Source organism: Borostomias antarcticus (genome assembly GCF_949987555.1).
Source record: "Borostomias antarcticus genome assembly, chromosome: 5".
Classification (NCBI taxonomy): Eukaryota; Metazoa; Chordata; class Actinopteri; order Stomiiformes; family Stomiidae; genus Borostomias; species Borostomias antarcticus.
Window position 1 is genome coordinate 13,468,087 of NC_140238.1, and position 17,157 is coordinate 13,485,243.

Below are 17,157 nucleotides of genomic sequence, written 5' to 3' on the forward strand. Positions count from 1 at the left end.
TCTTCTGCTATACAGTGACATTTGCTTGAGTTGTTTCTTAGAATTTATCACACTTTATCACACATCAATGAATGAGCCAATAAACATGGCGCTTACTGTAGGTAACCCCAAGGCCTAATAATATCCAAACTACACAGGGAGCATCACATCACCCTGCAGAGAACAAAAAGCTGTTGTCAGTCAGCTACCGTTGAAAGAACTCACTGTGTCTCTCAGATAACCTCAATCACCATACAAATTGTGAGAAAATAGCTCACATAATCCACTACACTATCAAATGTTCAGCATTGAATGTTAGGCCTCTCAAAACAACAACAAAAATGTCTAAGTAAGGCAGGTACTTCTATACCCAATGAAAGTAAATACAGTGCCTATGAAAGATATTCACCCCCTTGGACTTTTTCCACATTTTATTGTAAATGAATATGGAATAAAAATTGATTTAATTTAATAATTAGGAGTAGTAAAGGGAAAATCATGTTTAGCCCTGTTTAAGGTTACTTATGATCATATACAATGGTTCAGATCAAAAAGTTGACAAAACTAGCACTTTTGAGAAAGTCTGATAATTGCTCTACCACCGTTTTGGTCATACAATGGATGTGGGTTGGCAACGTGAAAAATCATAAAAAAAACACTTTGACATTATACAGTACTTTGTGTTCATCAGTGACAGAAAAATCTAAATTAAATACATTTTTATTCCATGTTGTAACACAATAAAATGTGAAAAAGTCAAAGGTAGGTGAATACTTTCCATACTGTAGGCACTTTACTGTATATCACAGATTCCAAAAATTTAAACAACGCTTAACAAATATATCCTACAATTCTACATTGTGATGGGAATTATTGATCATGTCACTTACCCCTATATTGAGTATTTGTTGATCTGTGTATAAGGACCCACAGCTCCCAATGTGCAAAGACTATAACAAGAGGGACAATTTATGGAACACCACTGACCTGGTTGTAGGTGACCTAGGTGACTTTTTACGCTATATCCATAAAAGCCTACGCCTGTCATGCCCACACACATTTATCACCATTATTTATTGTAGCTTAGGAATGGCTAGCTATTTTTCTTTTTCACATATTAACATTAACTCCCTTTCCACCACAAAACAAACTTACAAATGGCTGCTTGAGGTAAAATGTATCCTGAAAACCCTTTTGATGATACAATTAAGTTATGCTGTAGGGATAGGCTCTGTGTATATTATGCATTAGCACCCTCTTTGAGTTTTGTATGATACATTTAGCTAAAGTTACTTATCACTGGGGAGTTGTTCTGTCAATATGCTCATTTAGCAGTCAAGAAACTATGATACAATCATTAGGGCCCGAACACTGGCGGTGCGAGGCCCTATTGAAATTCTAAGGATTATTATTCTCCTTCTCCTACCTTCTTCTTCTTCTCCCCAAACAAATGCCTTTTTGGCAGCCTAAACATCGATGAAAACGCATTAAACTTTGCAGATGCATCAGTCCCGGTGAAAATTTTGATATTTCATAGGTGCCGGAAGTGGGCGTGGCAAAACGGCTCAAGAGCACACCCTGGAAAATTTACAATGGCGAGCCCCACCTTTCAGTTTGATGTAGGCGAACGAAATTCGGTGGGCATATCTAGTTCATCGAGACACACTAAAATGTCTCTTGGAGCTATACCCAACATCCAACAGGAAGTCAGCCATTTTGCTCTTAAAGGAGTAGTAAAGGGAAAATGCATGTTTAGCCCTGTTTTAAGGGCATATACAATGGTTCAGATCAAAACATTGACAAAACTAGCACTTTTGAGAAAGTCTGATAATTGCTCTACCACCGTTTAGGTCATACAATGGATGTGGATGGGCATCTTGAAAAATCATTCAAAAACATGTTAAACTCTTGATTTCAAAGACAAGAAGCTCAAAAGTGCTAGTTTTGTAAACGTTTTGATCTGAACCATTGTATATGATCATAAGTAACCTTAAAACAGGGCTAAACATGCATTTTCCCTGAGACTCCAAAGCCCATTGAACAATATTGGATCAGTGCTTGTTTTGGTGAAAAGTTCACTGGTTCCTCATTTATTTGGGTCAACCTGACACTTGCTATTTGTTGTTATAGTATGTCATTGTTTTTATTTGCTGTTATAGTACATACAGTAGTTGTGTAGTTGTTAGTAGTTGTAGTTGTTGAAAACGATCAATATACTGTACTATTATATATATATATATATAATTGTAACAACACGCTTTTGTCTTTATGTATTATTATTATCATTGTTATTATTATTATTATTATTAGTAGTAGTAGTAGTAGTATTGTATCTATGTTGTACTCTTCTATGTATATTTATTACTCTGATCTATTCCTCCTTGCTGCTGTCACCCCTCCCTGGAGATTATTAAAATTCATCTTATCTTATTAAGTATTCATTAAAAATTATAGATCCCATGTAAAATGGTGGCAAAGATCCATGTCCGACTAAAGAGCTCTGTAAATCTGGCATAAGAGGGAGTGAACTCCATGAAATTAAAATTGGCTAATCTCATAACTGCCAGGCTTCAAATCCAGGCAAAACCTTAGCAATGCAGATACACCAAGTTAATTTATAGCCAAAGGCATGTTAAGTCATGTATATCACTGACATAAGCGTTTTAAGTACAGATACATAACCCTTAACATCCTTATCTACAAAATTGTATTTTTATGGAATGCATTGTAATTCTAAATATCGGGGTCCAAGCGCTTTGCAATGAAGTGTCAAAAATAGGATTTGGAGAAGGAGTAGAAGACCAGTGAAGCAAAGATGCAGATGACTTGATTGGAATGAAGGAATGTCTAGCCCAAGAAATTGTAAAATAAAATAGTTTTTTAAGTTGACCACATGTGGACGTGTCCTTGAGCAAGACACTGAACCCCAAATTGTTCCTAATGAGTAGGCTGGCATTTTTTATGGATATAGTACAGTATGTCAACTTTTAAAGCACACGAGTTCACAACAGATGGGCAGAAACAGGAGGGTGCATCTACCCAAGGGGGCGTGGCAACCTGGGGACTTGAACCGTTAACCTCTGAATCCCCCAAGAAGGTGAATTACCACTGTGCCACACAGCACAACTTGAGGCAATGATATTACATGTGAAAAACTGGGTTTTTAAAATGAAAATCATTATAACAGTCAAAATGTTGGAGACAGCATTTTGTGGAAAAAAATATTCTGGTTACCAAACCAGAATAACCAACCAAACCATTATCCTGGTTTCGGGTTTATTGTCAAATATATTGGTGACATTTGTAAAAAAAAAATATATATATATATATATATATATATATATGTGCATACAGTACAAATTACAGCAAGATATTGAACATTGCTGAGTACTCATCATTTGACTGATGTGAACACTTCCTGTTATTCAAACACTTGATATGTAGTATCTGAAGAATGTTGTTCTGGTTCATAGCATATGAATGAAGACATTTGGAGATGTAGACTGATTTTGCATACATGTATTTTTAAAAAGAAAAAAAGAAAGAAATAAAAGCAATATAGGGACAGTGCATGTTAATGAGCATTTTAAATCAAATGTAAACATGCCAGATTTAGCCACCAAATATTTTGTAATCTGTTGTATCTTGGCAGCTTGATGGCAATAAAGAATAAAAAAAATATAAAAAAAACAAAAAAAAAACACAGGTTGATCCCACAGAAGTCAACATCCATCATCCACAGTGACCTGAAACTCATGCTACATTCTACTCTCACTCATTAGGCCATGAGTCAATGAGTACTCACTATGTGTAAGATCAGTGCTTTTCTCTGTGTTTTGTGTCATCTGAACAAATTTATTGTTATTTTTGGAGCTGAATTTAACACCTTCAGAATTTAGAATTGGTGTCACAGGATTTATAACTGTATTTAAAAAAATAATAATAATAAATTAAAGCGAAAGCGAAAGATGGAATCCAACCATCTTAGCACTAGACCAAAAGGTACATTACTCAAATCTGAGTGCTTAAGTTTGGCTTTTCTTGTCGCAGGCAGAGTTTCTCTCCTATACTTGCTTTCAGTGAAGCTTGATGAGGTAGATTCTACATTTACATTTTAGTCATTTAGCACACACTTCTATCCAACGCAACTTATGCTGTGTTCACACCAGAGCGGCAACCGGCAGGTTGCGCCTCGGGGTTCACCCTGATCTCGACGCAGAATTCGCCGGTACCGGCGGTGAGCGGTACCGCTGGAATTTCATCGCAGATCAGCGCACGCATATTGAAATGTGGCGGTCACCGCACGAATCCACCGCAAAAGTTGAGAAAATCCAACTCTGGCGTTTCGCCGCCGGCGGTGGTTCGCCCGTGCCACGCCGCCTGATTTGCTCCTACCGCGCCGCCCGGCTAGGCAGCTGTGGCGTGCCGCCCAATTCGCGCAAATTGTATTGACTTTCAATGTAAACTCGCCGCAAGAATCGCCGGTGAATCACGTAGGTGTTAACGTAGCATAATGCAAACATTACAAGGAGTACTGTACATTTAAGAGTAAATTAACTGACAGTATCCCAGTCATCATCAGTAAAGCTTTCTACTGTATTAGAACCAGTAGTCAGTCACAGTGGTAGAACAAGGACAATATTTTTTCATTTTCACACACATAAACTTAATTTCTGCATGGGGGGTGGCCCAATGCAAACCTGGTTTAGGGTAAAGGAGGTGGTTTTCATACACACATACATGTACCAATAGTTACATAAGTAAGAGGGTAATGGTGAGAAACTGTAGGGTACAGTACAAGGTGGAGAGGCCAGTGGGATTATTGATATATAAAATGAAATTCTACTTCCTGTTATTCCAATAATTCATTCTGGAAGTGTTTAGTTAATTGGAATGTCCCTGCCATTCTCAACTCAATTCAGAATTGGCTCTACCCTATGGTGATGAAAACTGCTTCTTTAACTTTTCTCACAGTAGCAGTCTTAGAGTCATTTAGAGTCTTAAAGCTTTGGAGTCATACTACATATACCATGTACAGTACAGATGTACAGTGCAGTGTCTTATCTCTTATCTCCTATATCAGTGGCTTTCCCTATCTACAGTACGGTATGTTATGATAAGCATATACTGTAGCTTCAACAGGAGAATATTAGATATTAATCATTAAAAAGCTTATCAACCATGTCATCAAAAGTAATAAGCTCAAGTTATTACTTAAGTTATTTATATTTATATTGAAGTTTATATACTGTATCATTATAATGAACAATAATCTATAAAATAATCTGTTGAAGTCTGATAAAGGACAGTCATTTTAGGAGATAACTACAGGTAAAAAAAAGATTCAACCCTGATAAACAGAACCTGAAGGCCACATAACCAGATTGGGGGACTTTGCACCATACACTTTCCCCCCTCCCTCTAGCCTTCCATTCCTCCTTCCCCATCCCAGTACTTAGACGAGCACTCATTGGATTAGGTTTGAGCCAATAGGTGCCACTACTAGCTTTCTCTGTCTTTCCATCCCACATATTCTCTCTCTGTGTTAACCTCTCTACCCCCCCATGATTGCACTGTCCAAACCAGCATGACCAAACTTCTGCTTTGTGATTGAACCTGAAAAACCTCTAACTGGCACAAAGTGCCTTCGATCTGGATTAAATTAATATGTAAGAGCACTGGTGTCTGACGTCACACTGTAGTCCGCACTTTCCTACCAGTTCTAAGCATTTTTGTCTGAGGAAAATAAATGGGCTTCCGACATGATAGTGTCAGTCTGTGGTTAACACAGGATTTGTAAACTTGGACGTTTTGGACGAAGTAAATTTCACATTTTCAATCACCTTTGAATTACTATATGATGCAGTTATGTGGTTTAAGTGAAAATGAATGAATAAATCAAAGCAGCAAAAAATATAAAAAATTGGTCAAAGCTATATTTGTTCATACGCAGACAAATGTACAGTACAAGGGATGTAAACCATACTGTAGTTAAACGTCTATTTTTAAGAACCATGGAATACTTAAAGAAGATGGACTATACACTGATGTCAGCTGAACTTACCTTAGAGGAGCCACTCCCCCACCTCGAGGACATCTACACCAAGAGATGCAAGCCAAAGGCCAACAGAATCCTGAAAGACCCCTGCCACACAGACAATGGACTGTTCTCTCTGCTTCGGTCAGGGAAAAGGTACCACACACACGGCGAACACGGAGAGACTCAGAAGGAGCTTCTTTACGCAGGCTATCTGGCACCTGAATAACCCTATCTAGTGTAGTGTCACCATATCTAGTGTCCACACATGTCAAGTATTTTCACTTATCTATAGATACAGTCTCTATACAGTACAAAATACACCCATGTCATAGACCCATGCCCCCCCCGGGCTGTTTATTTATTTCCATATTTATACAGTAGCATATACATAATGTATATTGTAATTACCTGTAACTTTTGAGCACATCACAGAGCCAGCAGTAGCATTTCACAGTGATTGTACACTGTACCGTTTGCATGTGACAAATAAAGATCTGAATCTGCTCTACCCTGCCACATTGAGGGTTATGGTCAAAGGAATGCCCAAGAGATTCGACATACCTGAGAAAGCTACTAAATTTATTAACACTTTCAGGTAGCTTGGAGAACCACCAGCATTGTTTTGTTGTTTTTCTTGTGTATAATAGGAGGTTGTATACCATCCTTCTTTAGCAACAAGGAAAAACATTCTGCTGTAATAAGTGACAAGGTGTTACAAAGTATTGTTTGACTTGGGGCCACACTCGAAAACAGAACAGTTCTGGTGTACTGTACCTTTTCTGAATTACATAGGACCGGAATGTCAGCTGCAAGGAGTCTCCAAAACTAGCTAATGGCTGCCATTGTTGAACAAATGTGTCATCATTATGAGGTAAACCATAATGACGTACCCAGAAGTCACCTTCACCTCTGTTCTTACTAACAAAACATACAACGTTTCTGTTAATATTTACCACTCCAGTAACATTCAGCTTCTCTCTCTCTCTCTCTCACTCTCATTCGCACGTACACACACATGCACACACACACACACACACACACACATACACAGACACACATACACTCATGAATGGGTTGGTGTCCACCTGCCTGTCTGTGGACCCACAGTACTCCTTGCATCCGCACTGTCCCTTCATTTGACAGGGGTATCGGATTTCTTTCTGGTCCACTTAAGCTCTGATAGGGTCTCACTGGTTAAAGGAGTGGAATCAATGCAATTACCCTACACAATTGGTATTTGGCAATGTAGATAGATAGACAGACAGACACACACACACAGGCAGATATATAGTGAACATATCCACTGCACACAAGAAGAGGTCCTCTGATTTACAAACACGTGACCTCTGAAAAGCAGTGCTTCTCTCAGCTAGGGTAGACCACCAGAACCTTAGCAGTATATTTGGTAGGACAGTAATTAACATTCAGGATTCAATGCCTTGGGTCATTGGCATTTATGGATTGAAGGGCAATCCATAAATGACCCTATCTTGAGCAGACCCAACAGCTCTTCTTGTGTTACGTTATATTATGCAATATCATGACACAAGTCTTCAGTGAAAATTGATGGTCTCTGCTATGAACTCACTACTGTCCATGAATGCAAAAATCTGTTAAACATCAAACGTAGCAGAGCCCACCACTAGGTGTGCTACCCACAGTTCATTTTTCCATTGCCAATACATATTGCTTTGTGCACAAAGAACTTTGTGTCTGTCCATTCTATTCAGGGGCCCTTCTCAAATCCACATTGTTTACAGTAGAAGTTAAGGTTTAGTGTTTAGTTAGACCTTGTTCTACATGTTAGGATTCTCATAGGTCAGTATGGAGGTTAGGTGCATTGTGGGTATTAGTGGATATGGTCGTTATATTTCACAACATAGATCAGACTCTTGTTTAGGTAGTTTGATCATTTTGTATAGTTTAGATTTGTTTCCCAAATGCGCGCTTAGAAGCATGCACTCAAGACGGTACCAGCATCTTTGAGAAGCACAGGCGAATGAAATACAATGCTCAGAGAGACTACATACAGTATGTACCACTACACTAAACCCTTTGACACATACAAACAAACTGGTATGATTTCACCAGAGTCACTGTGATCCCCGAAGCGTACCGTCGAACAGGTGCAATTTCGAACACTTAATTAGATAAATGCCTATTTACAAATGAGGCTATAATCAACATTTGCACCAAGCACTTTTATCCACATTAACATTTTGCGCAAAATAAGTCTTTACAGCTGTTCTTGTGTTCTCAATATGAACAGTTTGTTTTAGGAAACACAGAACATTATTCTATGACCTTATGGGTACACAAACCCACAAACGAGATTGAAGCTAACAAAGCTAACTTGAATTTAACTTGGCAGACAGAATTTTCCCTTATTGCTAGCTCACAACAGGTATATAGCGAAGACGTTACATACTGCAGCTTTAAGGGTACTTGTTAGCTTAGTAAAAATGTTTTTCTTTACTGTAAACAGAGCTAAATGCTGCTTTTTGATTCCTTCAAAGTTGACCATGTACAGTACACACCCCATTAAAAGTTATTGTGCCACAGCTAAAAGGTCCTCTTAGTTCACAATTTGAAAAGATGACATCCCTGAGGACAGGCTAAAACACAGTGTGATTCAACAAATTGCTGATTCAGTCCCTCTCTCCGTCCCTATGTATGTGCATGTATGTATGTGTATTGTAAAAAGTCTATGAAAGAGTCTATGACATATTATCTGCCTTCCAGCTTGTAAAAGACAACTTGACTGACTTTGGCCCCTGGGAATCCTCTGAGTTCATAGTATCCTTGTATTTTCACTGAACAAAGATAGGCTAACACATTGTAGTCATGAGAACCATTGAGTTCAAAGCTGAATCACCCCCAGTTATGGAGTACATGGTGTGATTATACACTGTACTGTAGGTTTTACTGCACTGATGGAAATTACAAAACTTGCATGGCAAAAGGATTGCTCTATGGACTTATCGATGTTCAGAGAAGACACTCCAGAGCTGGGAATGTGAGATTTGTTTCAGGAACAGTCAATGATGTACCAAGCTAACAGAGCCCATTCCCATGAGCCAATGAGATGGTTTAGTTCCTGATAGTAGCCTATTTGCAAAGACATGTCCTTACACAAGCTATGGGCACTAACAAAAACAGCCTCTGTTGTCAAAATACATAGGCCTGTAATAGTTATTACATAATTGTCAAACCGCAATTATTTGACGTGATCGCAGTTATTTTGTTGAACCATGATTATGCTTTATTCTTACACTAACTTTTAGATGGAGCCCTACAGTGTAGTATTTCATAACGATTGCAGTTCCAGACAGTGGCTGTTGTGTACGATAGCTTCTAGAGGCAAGCTAGCTAACTAACGGTAAGCTAGCTAACTAACGAAATTACAGTAGGAATGTGCACTGATAGCCGTGTATATGACTATACGGTGCAGCTTCTGCTAATTGGTTAGGAAATACTAGTCCATTAAACTATAAATATAATTTGTACAAAGTCAACCCACACACATCAGTCTTGACTGGACTAAACATAACTGTAGGAGCCGCGTTTAGGTTTATGTTTATGTCCAGACTTGAGGCTTATTTGCGTGTGTCAGTGTGCCCCCCCCTGTAGGTGGTGAGCGCTCCCGCATATAGGGGTGCATGCAACGCGCAGCATGGAGAAGGCGGATACAGCAGATACCGTCATTGACCTCAGCCTTAGTAGCAGGCACGGCCTCATGCCGAACATTTAAGATTTTCTATTTGTTATATTTATTTTTGTGAATAAACGTCACCAAAGAGCAACAGTGGACTCATCTCTGGCTCAATGGATTAATGGATGGATTTATTGAGGAATGGAGACAATGTTGACATAAGGAGAAAGGCTGTGAGTCTGACAACTGAACCCGCACTCCGAACGTGGTACAAACAATGGAACATTGGGGTTATAGGAAAAAACAATCTTTAGTTTTTGCCACTTCACATAGTCAATGACGTGCTGAGGAGTCGCTTTGGAATGATATTTGCAACTTTGCGCACCAAAACGCTGGGGGAAAAGAAACGCCATAGGAGCGCCTGGTGCGCGGAGAACAAAGACTGTTGACTTTGGATTAGGTTCGTGCCAAAGGTTAGGTTAGGTTAGGTTCGCAAACTTTTGTGTTATTGGTCCACGATCGTTTATTTTGTAACTTTTATACGACGTGTTCAAGGAAATGAAAGCGCGCGCGGATTGAATGCATGGCATTGAACTTGGACCAAAACGGAATGTGAAATAACGTAAAAGTTAAGGATTGTTTTGGAAACCTTTTGTGCTTGATCAAAAGTAGAGAATTGTATAAGTGTTTGGTTAAGTTTATTTTTGTGAAAATATGTAACGAGCATGACCTCGGAAAAGGATTTGAAGAGTTCAGACGGAGAGGCATTTACTCCGAAAGGCATGGCAGAGGAGGCTGTGCGTTTGCGCTCCGCCCGGTCAGGGAAGATGTCCCACTTAACACGGAGAATGAAGATTGTGAATAACTTGATGGCCGATAAAGACTTTCTAGAGGAAGTGAAAGGAAACATGACAAAGTTTACTGCTTTTTACGATGAATTTAAAGTTTTGCATGACTCATATGTTGAACATATAGACGAAGACGCACGAATGGATGACGATGAAAAATGGTATCGGCCCAAACTCACGCAAGTGGACGCTTTCTTCTCCAATGTGTCACGATGGATATCACTTGTTGAAAGCCCCCCACTTCAGAAAACCCCTGACACCCCTGTCACTGTCCCTCAGCAAGAGGATTTAAGAGATGCAAGTTTATTCCAACAAACTGGTCACATTGACACTGATTCAGAATCAATCCGTAGCAGACGGTCATCAATCAAATCAGTCAGTACCAGACAGTCGTCAGTCAAATCAACCTCTTCATCTTCATCTTTGCGCATTAGTGCAGAGGCAGAGAAGGCAGCTTTGATTGCCAAGGCAGCTAGGCTGCAAGAAAAACATGCTTTAAAAGAGCAGGAACAGCTATTTAGAAAAAGAAGAGAAGCTTTAGAATTAAGCACAGAGATAGAAGCAGCGAATGCAAAAAATCAACTACCTGAAGGAGCAGGAAGGTTTGGTGTATAGTCTTGTACAGGCTGGTGCAGACTCAGAGCAGGGACCGGTGTTAGGTGCAGAGGCAGCGGCTGGTGCATCACAGCAGGATAGGGTGGAAAGTTCACTTTCTGATCCAGCAGTAGGAGACCTAGTCGTTAGGCCCAAGGCAGGTGTTCAGATACAGTTTCCCACTACTGGTCTAGGTACAGCTATGAGTCAAAGTCAGTTGGCTGCCCATCCTACACCCACCAGTGCAGCTCAGCCTCAACCTCAGCAGGCCACAGCTCGCAGTGCTCCACCAGCCATCCTCCAGCCTCAACCCCAACCCCAGCCTCATCAGGCCACAGCTCACAGTCTGCCTGCTACCTTCCAACCTCAACTTTGGCGGGCCTCAGCTCACAGTTCGCCTGCCATTCGCCAGCTGCAACCTCAACAAACCTCTGTTCACCATGCTCTCCCAGTTGCTTCCCAGTTTCAACCTCAGCAGACCTCACCTCAGACTGCTCCCCCAATCAGCTCCCAGTCACCTGGAGCACAGTCACAATGGCAAGTTCCATCCACACCCAGCTCAACACAGGACAATCACCTGACCAAAATTCTGGAGACTCAAAACGACTTGACAAGGATTCTTGTGAAACAGCAACTTCTGTCTACTCTACCACAAGCAACCATTCCACTCTTTGATGGACAAATCCTGGAGTACAAGTCATTCACCCACTCCTTTGAGCACATGATTGAGTGTTAAACAGACAATGACAGAGACAGGTTGCAATTTCTCATCCAGTATACAAGGGGCCAAGCTCAAAAGCTAGTCAAAAGCTGTGTAGCAGCAGGTAGGGGGTACCAGAAAGCAAAAAAGTTACTGAAGGACAACTTTGGCCATGATTACCAGATCTCGTGTGCATACCTGCACAAGGCACTGTCCTGGCCCCATATTAGAGCAGAGGATTCAAAGTCGCTGCAGGATTATGCCATGTTCCTCCGGAGCTGCTGAAATGCGATGGAGGAGATGGAGTACCTGGAGGAACTGGACACAGTGTCCAACATGAGAAGCATCGTGCTTAAGTTACCATTTAAGCTCAGGGAGAAATGGCGCAACAGAGCCTATGTGCAGCAGGAAGAGCACAACCGCAGGGTGAGGGTTGTAGACCTGGTCAGCTTTATAGAAAAGCAAGCTCACATGGCAGCCCATCCAGTCTTTGGAGACCTTCAGGACTATTCAGCCAGCAAAGGAAAGGCTAGACCCCCTGTAAAGTCACAGGTCTCAAAGTCAGCAGGCAGCAGTTTTGCCACAAGTGTTGCCATTGCCCCTAAAGAGTCCAGGTTTGGGCTATCTTGTCCCTTTTGTAGAGGTAGGCACGCTTTAGAGATGTGTGAACAATTCACCAGGAAAACACACAGAGACAAGCTCAGCTTCATAAAGAGCAAGGGTATGTGTTTTGGTTGTCTCACCGTAGGCCACATGAGTTCAGATTGCACAAGGCGTCTCACCTGTAGTCTATGTAAGCAAGCTCACCCAAGTCTCCTACATATTGACAGGAAAGATAGGAAAGATAAAGTGTTTAGGGAGGCAGAGGGACCCTCTAGTGTTGTAGGCCATACAGCAGCAGGGCTATGTGGCCATATAGGGGCCGGAGACCAAAACAGTGTGCTGTCCATTGTTCCAGTCAATGTTAAGGCAGGAAAGGGCAGTGAGGTCTTGTCGGTGTATGCTCTCCTGGATCCTGGGTCCTCTGCCACCTTCTGCTCTGAAGATCTCATGTCCCAGCTCAATCTAAAAGGAGGAAAATCACACATCCTACTTCGCACAATGAACCAGGAAAAATCTGTTCCAACTCATGTCATAACTGGACTGGAAGTTTCAGCACTGGACAGCGAGAACTTCCTACCACTTCCTGATGTCTTCACTCAGAAAGAAATGCCAGTTACCACAAGCAGCATCCCCAGACAGGAAGATGTGGCACAATGGCCGTACCTAGGTAAGGTCAAACTTCCCAGCATCAATTCTAAGGTGGAGTTGTTGATAGGCACGAATGCTCCAAAATTGTTAGAGCCATGGGAGGTGATCAATAGCCGAGGTGAGGGCCCCTACGCAGTCCGAACACTATTGGGGTGGGTTGTAAATGGGCCACTTAGAGGGGGGGGTGGCAGCGCAATGAGTGCAACAGTGAACAGAATTTCGGTTGCTAATCTGGAAGAGCTTCTGGTTTTGCAGTACAACCAGGATTTCAGTGAGCTAGCGTCAGAGGAAAAGACAGAGATGTCAGTAGAAGACAAGCGGTTTATAGGGATAGCCAATGAGGCAGTCCTACAGGACGGACACTACAGTCTGAAATTACCCTTCAGGAAAACCACAGTCAACCTGCCCAACAACCGCCCAATGGCAGAACAGCGCCTCCAAAGCCAAAAAAGGAAAATGGAAAAGAACGAGCAGTTCAAACCGGAGTATGTTGCCTTCCTCAATGACATCCTGGAGAACAACTATGCTGAGGAGGTCCCAGAGAAGGAACTGAGCCAGCCAAAGGTTTGGTATGTACCACACCACAGGGTGTACCATCCCAAAAGAAGAAGCTCAGGGTGGTCTTTGACTGTGCCGCTTCCTACAAAGGTGTGTCCCTCAACACGGAGCTACTGCAGGGTCCTGACCTGACGAACTCTCTAATAGGTGTCCTTTTGAGGTTTAGGAAAGAACCCATTGGGCTCATGGCGGACATCATGTCAATGTTCTACCAGGTCAGGGTAGACAGGTCCCAGGTAGACTATTTGCGCTTCTTGTGGTGGCCACAAGGAGATATCAGTCAGCGCCCAAGGGAGTATCGTATGCTAGTGCACATATTTGATGCAGTGTCCTCCCCAAGTTGTGCAAGCTACGCCTTAAGAAAAACCGCCGACGACCATCAATGTAGTTTCCTCCCTCACCTAGCTCAGACAATCAGACACAACTTCTATGTAGATGACTGTGTAACGTCAGTGGCCACAGAACTAGAAGCTAGACAGCTAGTGAAAGACCTCCGTGCCCTATGCAGTAAAGGAGGTTTTCAGCTCACTCAGTGGGTTAGCAATATCCGGGCTGTTCTAGCCTCCATCCCGCAAGAGCAGAAGGCAAAGGGAGTTAAAACTTTAGATCTTGACAAGGATAGCCTCCCCATTGAAAGAGCTTTGGGGCTACAGTGGTGTGTCGACTCTGACTCCTTCCAGTTCAACATCAAGCTCATGCAGAAGCTTCTGCAATTATAATATGAGGCTTTTGGGTTTCACGGACTCACGACTGGTCCTGGTGAATTCGGCGGAGCCAACTATCTACCTCCCCGGCCTCCATTCTCCTCCTGTCGCATCAACCTTTGGTGCCGACACCGCTGCCTTGTGTGCTAGCTAATTAACGTTATAACGTTAGCTAGGTAACGTAAGCAATAGGAAAATACACTGCTACATTAATCTACAAAATATGTGTCTTGACATTTATGTGGTAATGTCAGCTATGATGAATTATATGTAATCTTAGGAGGAATTATAGCTAACATTAGCTATGTAGTTTGTTGCAGATGGGAGTGTGTGTCTAGCTAACATAGCTAGCAGCACCGACCAGGCGACCACCCACCAAATAACGTTACGGATGATATATTATGACTATAAGCGTTAACTATACAGAAACTGCCTGCCATATTTGTGGCTGATGTGCGTATGGGTTCACCGGTAATGGTTACAGTATATTTCTCCAGCGGGAGACCGGGAGGCGGGAGCGAGGGGGATGGTTAGGTAGACCAGCTGCAGCTGGAGAAAGACGCACCTTCTCCCAGTGAAGCGGTGCTCGGCGGCTACTGGCTGAACATTCCAGTTCTGTTGGATATGTTGCGGGAAAGTTGAAGCCGAGTGCTCGTTATTCTCACACATAACATTGCCAACGAGAGTGGATGAGTCTGTCCCGATTATCAACTGCGGTAGTGTACGCTTCTTCGCGCTATCAGCGCTGTTCAAGCCAGTGACTAAAAGGTACATTTTAAACAACTTTTTCCATTGATCCCAAGGGACGACAGGATCGCCTGGGAGGGATAGGAATGGGTCCGGAGGTGGCAGGGAGAAAATAGGGACAGACTCATACATTCCTCGTTGCCTGTTTTTGTATTTTGCATCTAAGGGCAGTAACACTGGCGCGTTGGTATAGAGTAGCTACAGTTTTACCTGTGTTGTTTGTCAGGAGGTAGGTTAGGAGGAAGCATCTGTGCGTTTGACTCATTAGACAAGTGTAATTTCAACTCCTCTCTGTTTTCACAAAGCTGTGCCTTCCTACCACAAAAGAGACAGCGTGCCAGTGTGACAATATGCAGACCAGAGAACGGTACTATTTGACAGGTTCTTCCACACCCTCCCCCCCACGCAATTGGGTGTGGCTTCGGTGCCTTCAGCAGACACGCCCCCACAGTCTCAGACCAGAGAATGCTGCTGATTTTTAACCGATTTTGAAGCCGTATTTTATATACTTAGCGACATTTTTAATCACTCAGATTTGGCTGGGTGGTTAATGACATGTTTTCATGTGGTGTGTGAAGCTCATAACAAAAATTTGAACTGGGTTAACCTGGACTTTAACTGTTTTCAGTTCTGAGGGCACAGTTCTTCACCAGGTTGTTTTTGGCCTCTTTTGTTTCCTTTTTCCAGGTGGAGTATAGCCTAACTGATATTGCTATTCTACGACAGGTAACCACATACCACTGTCCGAAATAATCATTAGCAAATGACAAAAAATTAAATATAAACCAGGCCAGGTCCAGCCTGGCTTATGTGCGTGGCTGGCTTGTTTCTGTTCAGGACTGGTAGGACGGAAGCTAATCATGCCACTGAAATAGCTGTAAATTGAAATGACATGAAATATTATCTGATAAATTAAGATAGGTCTTGTTGCCTGGACACATCAGTTCCAATGCTTCCAATGCTAATCCAGCACAATAAGAGCGGGATAGCCAGTTAGCTCATGAGCTCACAACAACTAGCAGCAGCTTCCATAACATTAATGCTAGCGGTCAGTGGCTAAAGCACTGATGATTCCTGTAATGTTAGCTATTTTGCTGCAATTGGTTCAACTTCTATTTCTGGACAAAGGTAAGGGATAAACCCAGAAAACACAAGGCTAGCAGACCTACAGCGGGTCCTCAAGTTAAAATTCAAACAGAATTTAAACTTGATTTAATTGAAAAAGCAAATTTGCAACTCTTATGTTGAATGTTATTGAACAGGCTTTTTGACTAGAATGACTATGAATTACAACATAATGAAGAGTAGAATCCTCTGCGTACATAGTCAGGGATGCTTCTCTAATAGTAGATGGCAATTTTGTGAATATGTAATAAAGGAGTGGGCAAAGGCAGCTCCCCTGTGGAACACCGCAGTTTAAATCTACTGTTTGATAGAGTGCCATTAAAATAGCATATGTGTGACCTGGACGACAGGTAGCTCCATTTTCACGTACATGAAAATGTTATTCTGTGTACTACCCTGTTCTTTAAAAAAAATCATCACCTATTTAAGTTATGGTGCTGAGGTGTGGTGAAACACCAACAATTTTTATCTAACATTATTTCATTAAAGAGGGCATATGACTTTGGCATAGGGGTCTGGTGAGGAGAGAGACTGGGATAGAGGCTGGTGGCCTTAGACTTTGCAGGATTGCCTGTGAATGACAAAGAATGTGAGACAACAGAATACAGTGTATGGCCTCTGACATGCTCAGAAAAGATACTTTAGTCACCCACAAACATACTGTCTCATACACTCACCTCAAAAGAGAGGTGACAGGACTTGGAATGTCTGAGGCAGTCTGGTGAGGAGAGGCTTGGGGCAGTCTGGTGATGGAGAGAGCCTGGGACAGATGATGTTGATGGAGAGAGCTTGGGAGCCTGGTTCAGAGGGATGGTCATGGAGAGAGCTTGGGAGCCTGGTTCAGAGGATGTTGATGGAGAGAGCTTGGGAGCCTGGTTCAGATGATGTTGATTGAGAGAGCTTGGGAGCCTGGTTCAGAGGGATGGTCATGGAGAGAGCTTGGGAGCCTGGTTCAGATG